The 13,410-nt window shown below is 35.8% G+C and overlaps 1 protein-coding gene across 4 annotated transcripts in view; it reads right to left on the bottom strand.

Annotated features, from left to right (window-relative positions):
• The window catches only part of LOC110848827 (talin-1), a 43,165-nt gene extending 30,837 nt beyond the window's left edge, over positions 1-12,328 (bottom strand). The window contains exons 1-2 of one of the 4 annotated variants that reach the window (XM_035851030.1): positions 11,190-12,328; positions 79-125 (exon numbers count right to left, since the gene is read on the bottom strand). The gene's annotated coding sequence lies outside the window, so the exon portion shown is untranslated. Of the gene's footprint in view, positions 1-78; positions 126-7,884; positions 8,116-11,189 lie in introns of those variants that run through there. The other 3 variants (XM_022096153.2, XM_022096155.2, XM_035851029.1) reach the window with 3 other exon arrangements.
• Positions 12,329-13,410: the final 1,082 nt, after the last annotated feature.

The raw sequence follows: 13,410 nt of genomic DNA, 5'->3' as shown, positions 1-13,410 counted from the left end.
TGCTTAGATTTGCATTCGTTTCGTGGCCAAGGATGGAGTTTTGAGATTATTAGCATTATTATGGGGGAATTTGCTTACCAAAAATTTCTGTAGATGAGAAAATCTGTCTTTTTATCAGCATCAATCTGAAAAAATAGAATACATTTCATGTCAACACGAGATACTGCTTATTAATAATTGGCATAATATATATTTAAGTGGGTATAAATAAATAAAATCATATCATTAGAAATAAAATTGAAAGCAGAAATATCTAACTAACTGCTTTCATATCGATCACACTCAATAATTGTCAATACTAAATTATCATTTTCTCCATAATTGGTCAAGGAATGCCGTCTGCAGTCTCTCCAACACATCAATATTTTAATAATTGTACAAATACAACCGACTAAATCGTTACATGAATCTTTTTCTGGTCTCTCTTTCTGGCGACCGAATGTTCAAATATGGAGAGAGGAGAGGATTCAACTCTGATTGCACAGAATAAGAACGCGTCATGTCATTTCATAAATCAGCTTGCACGGATGGATGACTCAATTCTTTTCTATTCTTCTTCAACGTTACATGTACCACGGCAAGACAAAAAATTTGAGGATATCAAACTTTGAATCTACTACAACCCCTAAATTGTATTGGGATGAGACAACTTGCTACGAAATTATGGCAAGAAGTCGCCATCTGAGGCTGAAAAGCAGAGAAATCTGAGTCCTGGCGATGTAAAACTGTCACATTTTAACATTTTAACATTTAACATTGATCTGATAACAGAAATTGCAGAGAAAAAAATATATATTTGAAGTTCAACATGGAGCAATTCTAACAATGGAGGATTCCCAGCGAATGCTCTCCGATTTTTACCAAATTAGTGCCAATCGATCACAAACTTAATTATTACGAAATTTGCAAATGACACTATCTGCCGATGGGTACGTTTGGCCGAGATATTTGCATCCGAAGAGGAGAAAATGCAGAGTAAATTTTGAAACTGTAAAATTTGTCAACTTTACTTTACTTGTCAACTTGTTAGTAAAAAAATAACTCTAAAAGTACAAATTGAGATTTGTATAAACATTTAAAATATTTTTTTGCCGAAACAATTTTAAAAGCTGTTTATTTCCCCGTTGTAGTGAAAGAGCAGTAAGTGATTTAAGATTAAAGCTCAGTAAAGTGATTTTTATCACCGTTTGCCACACGGAACAAAGTCAAATTTCATTGTGTTACATCCAGATGAGGAGGAAAGGAAGAGGAAAAAGACAGCCCGAAATGGCAAATAGCTCTAACTCTTACTTGACTTTTGTATTTTTTGCTTGTTTCGTCTCATGTTTTGTGCTTGTAGTGTACCCACACGACACGACATTGTAGAATACCATTAGTCACGATTATCTCCATGAATGTCGCACATTCTTTTATTTACAGACTACAATGCCACGATGGATACCAGATTTCGATTTTATTCACCACAAAATTTTATAGTTTTCGCCCAATTTTCCGGAATTTCTTCTTTTCCATTAACTTTTTTGCCATTTCTCACATTTCCGGTCGATTTTGAAATGTACATTTTGTGTATTTGTCAACTATTTCAATTCCTAAGTCTTCCTCGCTTTTCAACTATTTAAGACGGGGTTTGTGCTGTGTCGGTATTTTTGTAGATGAAAGGCAGGACTTTGCATGTAAACTTGGTTAAATATAAAAGTAAGTCAAGTCAACAGTCAATTTTTGTTTAGCTTTCCTTACAAGAAATTTAAATGTAAATTAAATGTGTGGAGTGATAAATAGTCACGGTTATCTTCAAAGGTTGTCATTCTTATCTGTGGTTGGTTTGTTTTACTGTTTCCCTAGCCCACTCATTCTGACTATTTTTATGTACACGCCTAGATATTATAGAACACTATTTAAAACCACCATTAAGCATTTATTGACTCATCATTGATCATCCCAACCACAACCCGGTGGTAAATGTATTCTTAGTCACTTCATTACTATTGCAAACTGTGTCTCCTGATTTTGCACAGTTAAAAAATTAGACCACCCCCGTAGTTGCACAGCATTAATTAATTTTACAAGTGTGCCAGACAGAGATAGAAACATCCATTAATTTTTGGCAACCATATCATCAAACTGAGGTACAAGTTGACTTTAGCAGAAGGAAAATATAGCGAACCTCTCTACTTTCGCACAGTTTGACTGTTTGACATCAAGCAGTGAAATCAGGATGCGTTAACGTAAAATAAAACGACCACATGAAGAAGAAGAAGATGCCAAACGGTGTAGGCCTTTTTTCCTGTAATACTTACATTTCTGTGTCTCCATTCAGCTAGGTCTTCGTCTCATGTCAATGCCTAATTGCGATTTGAGATGGGATTGAAACAAATGCCAAAATGTTACTGGGATGAAGGAGCGGATGATGAAAAAATGATGGAAGCCCGAGTGAATGTCCTACTAATACTCTCAACTTTAAAATAACCATCCCTTCGCCAACTAAAACAAAAACAGTTTGACTTTATGAACAAAATACGATTGTGATAATGCATACATACACCATCAAATGACACATAAAGAGGAGAATATTATGCACAGTTTGTTTTAAATATTGATAATAAATGAAAAGTCCTAAACTAAATTGCTGAGGAAATTTTAAGGAGAACAATTTGCGAAAAAACTGACTCAACCAAATACTTCTGAGGTTTACTGCACCCTAAAAATCTTGCGGTTTTAAACCCATTTTGCAAAATGTGTATCCAATGATGATGATTATATAGTTTATAGCAAACATTTGCTTGCATTCATACATGAGCCGGTATATAGATACATACTTAAAATGTGTACCGGGTATTACCGGGTAGTAGTGAATGGTGTGAAAGTATATGGACCTTTTATACCCGAATTCACCACTCTCGGTTCAAGCAAGAGCTCATCCACCATGCGAGATGCAGAACAGTTTTGCTGTCTCAGTGAAAAAACCAAGTTCTAAAAATATCTGGGTTGTTGGTTTGTTCATTTCGTGGGTTAGTTACTGCCTTCACAAGTTGTGATTTGATTTCTGCTGAATCCGATTTGAAAAGAGTTCATCTCTTTCAACAACTTCCTTCCTGCTTCCTCTCCCCGTCCGTCCGTGATGCAATAATCGCGAGGAATAGGAAGAAGGAATATTTACGTGTCAAAAAACCAAGGAGGCAATATTGCATTGGATGGTTAGGAAGATGTCTCTTTTAAAAATATGGACAAACAACAAGTCTCAAAATTACTTTTGCTCTCTAGATTGCCAAGGACTCGGATATAAATTTAAATACAAATGCGTAACACTCACATAATTCACATACATAAGATTCTCAACGTGTTACTGATTGGTAATATGCAAATTTCCCTTTAAACTTACCCGGCTAATTTTAACAAAAATGTTTTTAAAAAATCTTACAACTTCATAATCTAAATCATCCTAAATATTCATCCAAACTAAATAATTTAACGAATAAGCCGAACCAATCTGCATATCTACAAATTATATAGAGTCGCCATTATTTAGACTTTAGGGTGGGATGGTTTCTGTCCATTTTCATCAAGTACAGACTGTCCAACACCCACGCATAGTTCTTCCGAATCTAAATGTTTAAAGTGTGACTGTTACAAGTGCATGCATACTTCTGAATTTAAAAATCTTTTACTTTACGTATTCATATATTCCTGCACTGCACTTCTTCGTATTATTTAAGATGACTCCACACACAAAAAGTATGCATTTACTACGACCAATTCGTTATTCAATGTCTGCCAACAACTTGACAAGAAGGACGACATTGATGTAAAATTTCCTGAAGTTTTGTTTTAATTGGATGCGTAACACGCATGTAAAATCGTGGCAACTTTATGTTCTAGCAGCAGTTCATTTAAAACACATTTAATTTAAAGTTTCAACAATATTGTTGAAAGCACGTTCATCAGGTGAAGTCCAACATGAATACATTCAGATATTCTCTGCATTTGGACAGAGCAAGTATTGCATGCAATTAGGCCGTACGTGGGCGTTAGTATTGCATATTACATATTTTCATTTAGGTGGCTATGCTATACATGAACAGCATTGTTTTTATTTTATTTATGAGATAAAAACAAGATCAGCAAGAATTATTCGTAAATATTCTCATCATCAATATATTTATTTTACATACACAGAAATTTCCTATTTCCGATACATCATTTATCAGTAATTACAATCACAATGAAAATCATACTAGGATCTGGCCAATGTCGGATTCAGATTTAATTAAAGAAGAAGAAGTTTCCATTTGACCAAAAGAACGAGAAGGTAATTGTACAGCAGGTGTCAAATTAAAGGATGAAAGAAACTTGCAGGAGTTTCTACTCCACTGTTTTGTGGACCACAGGCAGACAGACCATGTACATGAAAGCCTTTAAGAAGGAACGATACATATAAAGTTTATTACGCTATTCGACAACCTTCAGATTTTAAGCGACCTACGCATTTATGCAAATCGTTGCAGGCCAAGATGATAACACAAAAAGAATGACCAAACCCTTTCCCCAGCCGGTCAGCCAGTTATGTGTGTAGCTCTTTTTTCAACTGATTATTGGCGTGTGTGTAGAGAGAAGCAATTACATATTTCTCGATTAAATTGCGCCTGCATGTGAATGTCAATGCAGAAAATAAGAATGCAGACTAAACTGTTTTCTGTCCGTCTTTGTTTATACTTCTTGTTAAACAATCGCATCGATTAGGACACGTTTTTTAGCAAGCTTTGCAGAAATAGGATTACTTATTCTGTGAACTATGTATGTGGACGATAAGCATCACGGTTTAATACTATGCATACAAACTATTACGGACAAACCTACACACACCAACAAAGATTTAGTTGACAGCCAAATCCGTCTCTTGCAATTTAAATTATGGAAATGGGACGACGTTATTATTTTCCTTATCTTATTCTACCCCGCTTAATAAGGTCTTCCATCGGTCATTCGTGAAAGAATATCATCTGCAGCGATACACATACCAAACCGAACAATAAAGCATTTATTCCATTCTTTTCTATATGGTTATGATATGATGCATCGTAAGCCTGATTTTTCGCTCAGTAAATCATACAAGATTTAAGACGGTGTACTTTAGAATAACAAAATCTTGTTTTGAATTCTCCATTGTGCACGTATGTACATAACATTTTTGTTGTTGAATCCTTCAAATGCAATAAATAAATCGTGACGATGATCTTGTTAAAGTGGGCCAAAATATGGATCGAACAAATGTAATGGAAAATATTGTAAGGTCAGAAAAATTCGAAATGTGTAAAGACCAGTAGCTAAATTAAGAGTGAAATAATAAAATTGCTTAATTGAAGCAACGAGTCTCTGACACAAATAAGATTGAGTCTATCAATTTTGCCCCCATAATTTAGTTAACTGCTGCACAAAAGTATAATAAACATGCTTGTGCCCACAAAATGGATCTATTTTATTTCGTGCTTTAAAGTGCAAACATGTCAAAAATGAAGTGCATATAAATGTCCCCGTATTAAATCTGTCGATTAGTAGGCTTGCAGCATGCAACACAATGAGGGATAAAAAGTGCAGCTGCTTTCTCATAAATTTCTTCTGGCAATTCTCCACCATGCCACCTCCCAGAACTGGTGAATTTTAAACATTGATTTTGTAATTTGAGACGAGTTAAGAAAAAATTGCGAATCCGAATTAACTAAATATATCCATCTAGCCAGCCATGCAAGACTCAGTAAATTTACAACTGCCCATTAAAAAACATGGATATTTTAAGAGTATGCTATTCACTTCTTGGAAGAAGATTTCGTCAATCTGTGCAGTTGCCAGTTTATGAAATCACATCTTAAAACACTAAAATATACTAAATGCATACTTAACAGCTATTAGAATATTTTCTCAGTGACATTTTTGAGTTAAGTGTCCAAAAATTTCATAATTTTATGTAGTTATCATTCATACCATAAATATCGCTTGCACAATGTCTGACTCTTTGACTCATCCTCAGGCAGAGATCATAAAACCGGCAAATGCACCGCACCGCATCACCAGCCGTTTTCATTCTTCAATGTAGTAAATAAAACTCCCACACGGGTAAATGTTCAAATTTGTAGAAATCCTTAATTTCACAAATTATGCACATTCTGTCAAAAGTGATGCATATTTCTACATACATAAAACATGCAATTCCAAGAAGGCCGGATAAGAGAATCGTGTGATGCAATTGATGCAATGATGCATCCCCAGCATGAGCAAGAAGTTAAATTTTTACGAGTATTGTAGAATAGAAATACGGCCTTTCGCCTTTACGTAATGAATCAGCCCAGTTAGTTTGCTATCTAACACCACCACCAGCATCAGCAACAGCAACACAATGAGGTGCAAAACCTTGACAAGGCAAAAAGCCACGGTAAGCATGGTGGTATACAACCGTAAAAGATAAAACTGTCTGGTTGACACCTTCAAAAATCCCGAATAAAAAATGGACCCCGACCAATCCGGAATTTTGAGGGTGTTTTATCATTTGTCTGCAGAAACAAAAGATTTTGATATTTTTGGCGAGGTCTGGAGCAAAAACAAGGCGCAGGTGGAGTTCAACAACGTGTGCAGCAGGAAGTTTGGAAATATTTGAGTCGACAGTCAATGCAACGAGTAGTACAACCAACTCTTCCTCCAAACTAGCTTAACGTCCTTCCAAAGTTAAAAAGATGCCAGTTTTTTTTATCTCCTTGCGTAAGCGTAAACATGCGAGTGCATGCATCCTACATGAAGTGATAGAGCGATATTAATGCAGCTATGTGGACGGCATAACCTAGAAAGCAGTATTTCCTATGGTGCCGGAATACTTGGTAAATAATTGTAATTCACATTTTTACATGAAAATTGCAAACTGTTTCTTGCGACAATTTTCCATTATTCTTTGCCTGTCCGTATAATAAATACGAGGCTTGATGGATGTTTGCCTCCTTTCTCTCCCTGCTAAGTACCTTCGATGCCATTACGCCTGTTTACGCTCCATTACACCCGTGGTGCGAGTCAAGTACCCATCACTCAAGATTCACAAGTACGTACGACTACCTGCCTCGGCTACTCCACCCTTCAATTACTTTTTATTGACGAGATGGAAAAAGAACGGGAGGAGGAAGAAGAGAACTTTTTTTCTCGTCCGATTTCTTATTTCTCATTTTGCTAAAAATGATTTTATCAAAAATCAGGATATCATTTTTTTTTGTGTGCCAAATTATCTAATTGTAGTTATACTAAATAGTTTTTTCAAAGATTTATGAAATCGGCATCCAACTCAATCAAAAACTAAAAACATGACGAGCTCATTAAGCAAGAGAAAAAAATAATAATAGAAAAAATGCATCATTAATATTCACATTTTTTGCAACTCCTACATGGCTAGTTCAGGTACTTTGTCAGAAATACGTCTCACAAAAAAAATACCTCATCACAAAAGTATGCAGCAATGCAGTCCATAATGCAGACTTGCATTTAAAGTACTTGGAACTATTCGAATCCCAAAGAGATACATACAATCGGTAAATATTTTAACCATCTGCGAACCTCCCTTCCCATTCCGCTATAAATTACCCAGATCCCTACAGGGTAAAAAGTTGGAAGCGTTTTCAACCCGGAAAATTAATCACTTGTTATTTTTTAATGTCTATTTGCCTTGATTTCCGCCTTAATTTATGACCGAATTTCCATCGGTAACTCAATTCTCAGAGGAAAAAAGAAGAAGAGGAAGCCTTTCATCTCATATACGGGAATTTATCCCATTTCCACTTAATAAGGAATAAATCGTGTCGCACTTTTCGACGGAATTTGGAATGGAGTTAAATACTTTGAGATAAAAAAAATCACCTTATGGCAGAACATACACATCTCACTGCACTACAGTTGACATAAAATCTTCACTTTTTTGCTCAAATTTTGCAAATATTTCATCCTTAATATCATGAAAGTTTCGGACAGGATGTAGATAAAATATTAACTCAATCACTCACTCTCCATCACGACCACAAGTTTTCAATCACTTTATATAAATTATTTCCCTTTATTTGCAGCAGAGCAGTCTTCTTCCACAGAAATATTTACCAAGTGGTGCAAAAGTTTGGTGATAAATTCTCGAGGTTCAATTTCAATTTAATGCAAGCCAACAAAATGCACCATCCTACATACGTTCTCGCTACCACATTCAGCATATCATGCAATAAATAATGTCAAGTTTCATACACTTGCAAGTGTTGACTGTATATGAAGTTTTTAGTCGATCGTGGTGGTAATCATATCTCAATGTGTAACCGGATACTTTGGTCGGTCGGTCGGGTCGAGTTGGTTGAATTGGATTCGGGTTTGATTTTATATTTAATATGCATTGTATTAAATTAAATTAAACTGCACAACCATATTTTATTCAGAGTTGACCATGCAGTATTGGATGACATACTAAACCATACATACAAATAGTGGACAACTATGTATTTGACCACACCACATATTAATGCCCAGTAGTATAATAAAATGGGTATTAATATGTGTACATATGCACAATTTATACCAATCTCTGGCAAATGCATGACTGACCAAACCACTAACTGGTGATTGTATTAAACGTTAATCGAAAACTTGTTGCATTAATCAGGCTGAAAAGTTATACAACAAAACAGAATGTTATTTATTATCGGGTCGTATTTGGAATAATACGACACGTCATCTCAACAACCGCTGTAAGAAAACATGACAAATATTTAGGTATTATTTGTGGTGATTGGGAATACGCCACAAATAAATATCTAATTTAGGTAGGTTTGCAAGCGACATTGCCTAAAATTTGATGTACACACTTCGGGTCCCCGAAAACCAACTCGTACTTTTTCCTGCAACCTGAACCTGACTGAACTGACAAGATTTGCATCAAGTCTAAATTTACGTGCCTAATTCTGATTTGATACTGATGATGGAATCAAACCAAACAAAACAATGTATAAAAGAGGAGAGAGAACGCTAGGCTTGAATAAGCTCCCGGATAATTTTAAGCTCCTGCCTAGATCGAGATGTGATATAAGCGAATAGTAGATACAACATCACATTTATAATTTGGTAGTTAGCTACTACATATATCCCATCAGTTTGACATGTTATACTTATACGAATGATGTAATCTATGGTCGTGTAACATATACTATTTATCCCTCGTACTGCTGCGGGGTGTGTTTATGTGTACAACAAAATGTTGATATATGATAAAGCAAGCTAGGTGAGTTACTTACTTGGCTGGAATCAATCCGATCTTGGTTACTTGGTTGCCTAATCCATTAAAAGTACAATGCCAACGGAATAAGCAACGTGAAAATAAATATTTATAAGGAAGACGGGGGAGTTGACTGCTATCTCGAGTCGAATATTTTTTTTATAGAAAGAAGCTTCATCCATGATTCGAAGCTAATGTTGCAAGTAGGCAAATAACTAAATTATACACATTTTTTTTAGATTTGCGGTGAATTTCTACAAATACATGAGTAAATTGGACCTTAAATAATAAGTATGTGGGAAGAAAAAGCAATTTATTTTACTTTTCTTTGGTAAGTAATGAATTGAATGAATCCCCAGAATGAATCCACAATTTTCTCTTCTTTTCTTTATCAAGAACTCTGTTATCAAGAGCTCTCTTATTCTGAATTTCCAAAATTGCCAAATCAACATCTTTTCATCATTTTCCATACGTACATATGTACGTCGACAATAATAATAGCCTCATAATTTAGAATCACTTATGTAACCCGACATGGGACCATTGTCCGTAAAAAGTCGAACATAATGCCGACGTGGTTTGTTTGGTGTGAGTGTAAGTACTGTAAAGTGAAGTTTTGGGGAGTCTTCTGAAGGAGAGAGAGAGAAATCGATAGTCGGATGGCAAAGAGGAAAGTGATCTTCCATCCACGCCACGCCACGCCACGCGCAGCTTATTCATTCCCCAAACTAGCCAACAAACCAAACCACCCACATCTCACATTTTCTATTTTACTCTATTTTACACCCTTTTAATCGGAGTTTACTAAAACTATTCTCACACAACACGAGCCAGCCAGCCACCAAACTAACTCTTTAAACAGGCAAGAATTATCTATGTAAATTTAGATGATGCAGCCAAAAGGGTAAAAAAAAATACTGGCCAAGAAGAAATAATTACAGAGAAGGTTGGCAATTTCGCAACCAAAATGTATGCAATATTTAGTAAAACAAACATGCACCTCTTTACCCACCCACGCAGTCCTAATTACAACGTGTGAACTCATCCTCCCTTCCCGAGATAATGACTGCAACTATGAATTCATCATCCACACTTTGATGCCTGCCAATCCCACTCCTGACTGAGCAATCAATACAGATGAGCACTGATTACGTACAAAACCACCTCTGCTTGCCGTTACTACCTTAATTACAGAGAGCTAACAAAGCCACAAACTACATACATTCATACGAAGAGACGAAAACAATAAAGGAGTGGAATGTTCTCCCAGCACGAGCTATCTATTGATTTCATTCCATTTTGTGGATGGATGGATGATCACACAAATTGGGTAGATTTTGTGCGGTTTTTATTGTCCAGCAGCAGTAAAGTAACAACCGCAAACTGCCAACTAATTAGCACACAAATCATGACATTTGACATTGTCGAGATATTTATGGCAGAAATTGAGGAGTTAAACTGATGGTCGTAAAAAAAGTGACGATATAAGTAAAATAAATCAAAATTTTTATATATACGTCCAATAATTTCTTATTCATCACCCAGCCTGCACACCGCATAATAATAAGTTCTTCCTGGTAAATAAGAAACCATGTAAAAGAGCAGCAGCAGGAGCAGGGAATAAATGAACCTCATCCACATTTTATGCCGGTCTCGTTTTCGGAGTCCCCCACATCATCGCCAGCATTATTATATCGAGCCAACCAAAGATTCAGTCGTGTCATGCGTGTACGCAAAAAAGGGAAAATCGTGTCCAACTTTTCTTCCAATTTCTTAATATCATTTAACACGAGGCCTTATTTATTGGTGAGGATGCTTGTAAATTAATTGCAAGTACGAGTAAATAATTTTATGCCATAAAATATAACCAAAGGCTGAAAGATAATAAATAAAATGTGTATTTATGATAACTCACCTCGTTTACTTAACGATGACTTCCTTTCATGTATGTATGAAACTTCGTCAACAAAAAGTAGTAATTATAAATTTTCCTCGTCCACACCCCACCATCAGATTGGATCAGTTAATTCTTACGTAAAGCACCTTGATATTTAGTAATGATTGGTATTTTTTATTAACAATTTTTTCCAACTCGTTCCTGTTTTGTACATACGCGGATTTATGAAAGTCACAATTTTTAAGGCACGAGAAACTTTCTCTTTACAAATAGTTTTTTCTTTCCCTAATTATTAACTGAACACTAGTAGTAAATATTAAACGATAAAGTTGATAAGGCAGTGGAGTATGGGTGACGTGCTGATGACTAAGTAAGTTGGAGTAGTTCTTATTCCTTCGCCCTCCTATCCGGTTCTTCCTTCCTGGCTCTGGGTGAAAAGCAGACAGGGTGAGCAGGCAGTTTCAGTGAGTTGGAGGGATCGATCCGAATTCGGGGAGGATGTTGGACGGATCGGATTTTAGTTGGATGTGGAAGAGCAGCGTAAATAAAACTTAGTAGTCGTCCAACATTTCCCTTCTCTCTCTCGTCTTGGCAAGAGCACGTTACACACTGATCTCCCAGCTTGGCCTCTTCGCTCGCTGGTAGTAAACTTGGTGAATAAGGTGATGTGATTCTCTCTCTCGTAACCAAATGAATCCAAATCCAATCCAGTCTCATACTCCACCACCTCCAATACCAAATTGGTTTTGTCTCATTGCATATCACTTGCTTTTTACGTAGGTTCATCCAATATCACGTTGTTATTGAGGTAAAATGGGAGTAAAAATTTGAACGGGTTTCCTGCAGAAATTTGGGCCGATTTTACGCAGGCAAATTTTAGGTGGAGCGATTTCTGCAGAACAATTATGAACATACGGTTCTGCAGAATAAAAATTATCTGCAGGATTACGTAAAAAAATATGAGAATATAATATGCATCAGATTTTGTCGATTACTTCAGAATTCGACACAGTGATTTTTATTCAGGAACCATTTGCACATAATTCAAGAGGAAGTGGAAAAAGGTTGAGATTTGATTCGATTCTCAAGATGAGATTCCGACGAGATGACGAAGTAAAAGAATTATTTGAAGAATATGTACATACATATTTAGATTTGACGTTTTTACCATGTCAAATCAAATCAAATCAAAGTAAAACTTTATTACCTGCTGGAGGTTGATTGAATAAAAGTCTTCCTGTACTGCACTACCTATTACTTATCTTACATAAATACACACGCCGTATTACAGGCCACTGCATGGACCGGGGTAAATTGCAGGTTGCAGATTATTAGCCTCAGGTTGAGTCGAGTGAGTCGAGTAAATTGCACCTTTCCCCAAACTTAATTTGTTCTTTGGGATAACATTGATTCCATGATGATTGATTTGATGATGACGATGATGATGATGACAGGGTAACCTTTGACTGCGCAGATTGTAATAATTAGCTAATCACAAATTTGGATCCTTTCAAAATTTGTATGTGTAGATCTAAAATAATTTTGTTTTTCAAAGATGTTATTCCTTGTCCAGTAAAGCCACCAACTTTACGGGTTAAGAGTCGACGAAGGAAGAAGGGATAAAGTTTGTGTGGTGTGGTTTCCCTCCAGTTTAACTTTAACAAAACAATATTTGTTTAGTTGTTAAGTATAAAAATAAGTAATGGGCTTGGTGGAAGGAGGAGAAGGAGCAGGATGAATATTGGGAGCGAAGGACCTTTAATCTTATCCATACTCTCACTTTCGTGTTTATGACTTTGTGCTAAGGAGCAGAAAGAATGGGCCATACGGCTGGACTGATGGTATTATTATTGTCATTTCTTCTTGTACACAATAAGAATTAAGGTTGTTGGGTCGAACGAAAGAAAGGCATGGCGTAACAGAGTTTGAGTCCGTCTCATATTTATGTACAGACTGGAACATGTTTACCACTTTCGAAGATGAGAAACTGACGAAATGTTGTTAACCCAAACAAAACCCGTGGTGAACAAAGTCACGGTTTCATTTATTATAACGGATTTTGTACATGTGAGATTTTTTGTGGTCGTGAGAGTGAGATTGAAATAAAATTAAATACATCCTCAACTTTTGTTGTACTATACATAAATAATTTTGATGTGTAAATTCTTATTTCAATTTACAAGGTAAATAATACAATCTAAATAATTTGAGTTTCAATTCAGTTCATCACGTATTGTTC

Source organism: Folsomia candida, unplaced genomic scaffold, assembly GCF_002217175.1.
Source record: "Folsomia candida strain VU population unplaced genomic scaffold, ASM221717v1 Fcan01_Sc004, whole genome shotgun sequence".
Taxonomy (NCBI): domain Eukaryota; kingdom Metazoa; phylum Arthropoda; class Collembola; order Entomobryomorpha; family Isotomidae; genus Folsomia; species Folsomia candida.
The sequence above is the reverse complement of the archived record's forward strand: the minus strand, read 5'-3'. Positions and strand labels throughout refer to the sequence as shown.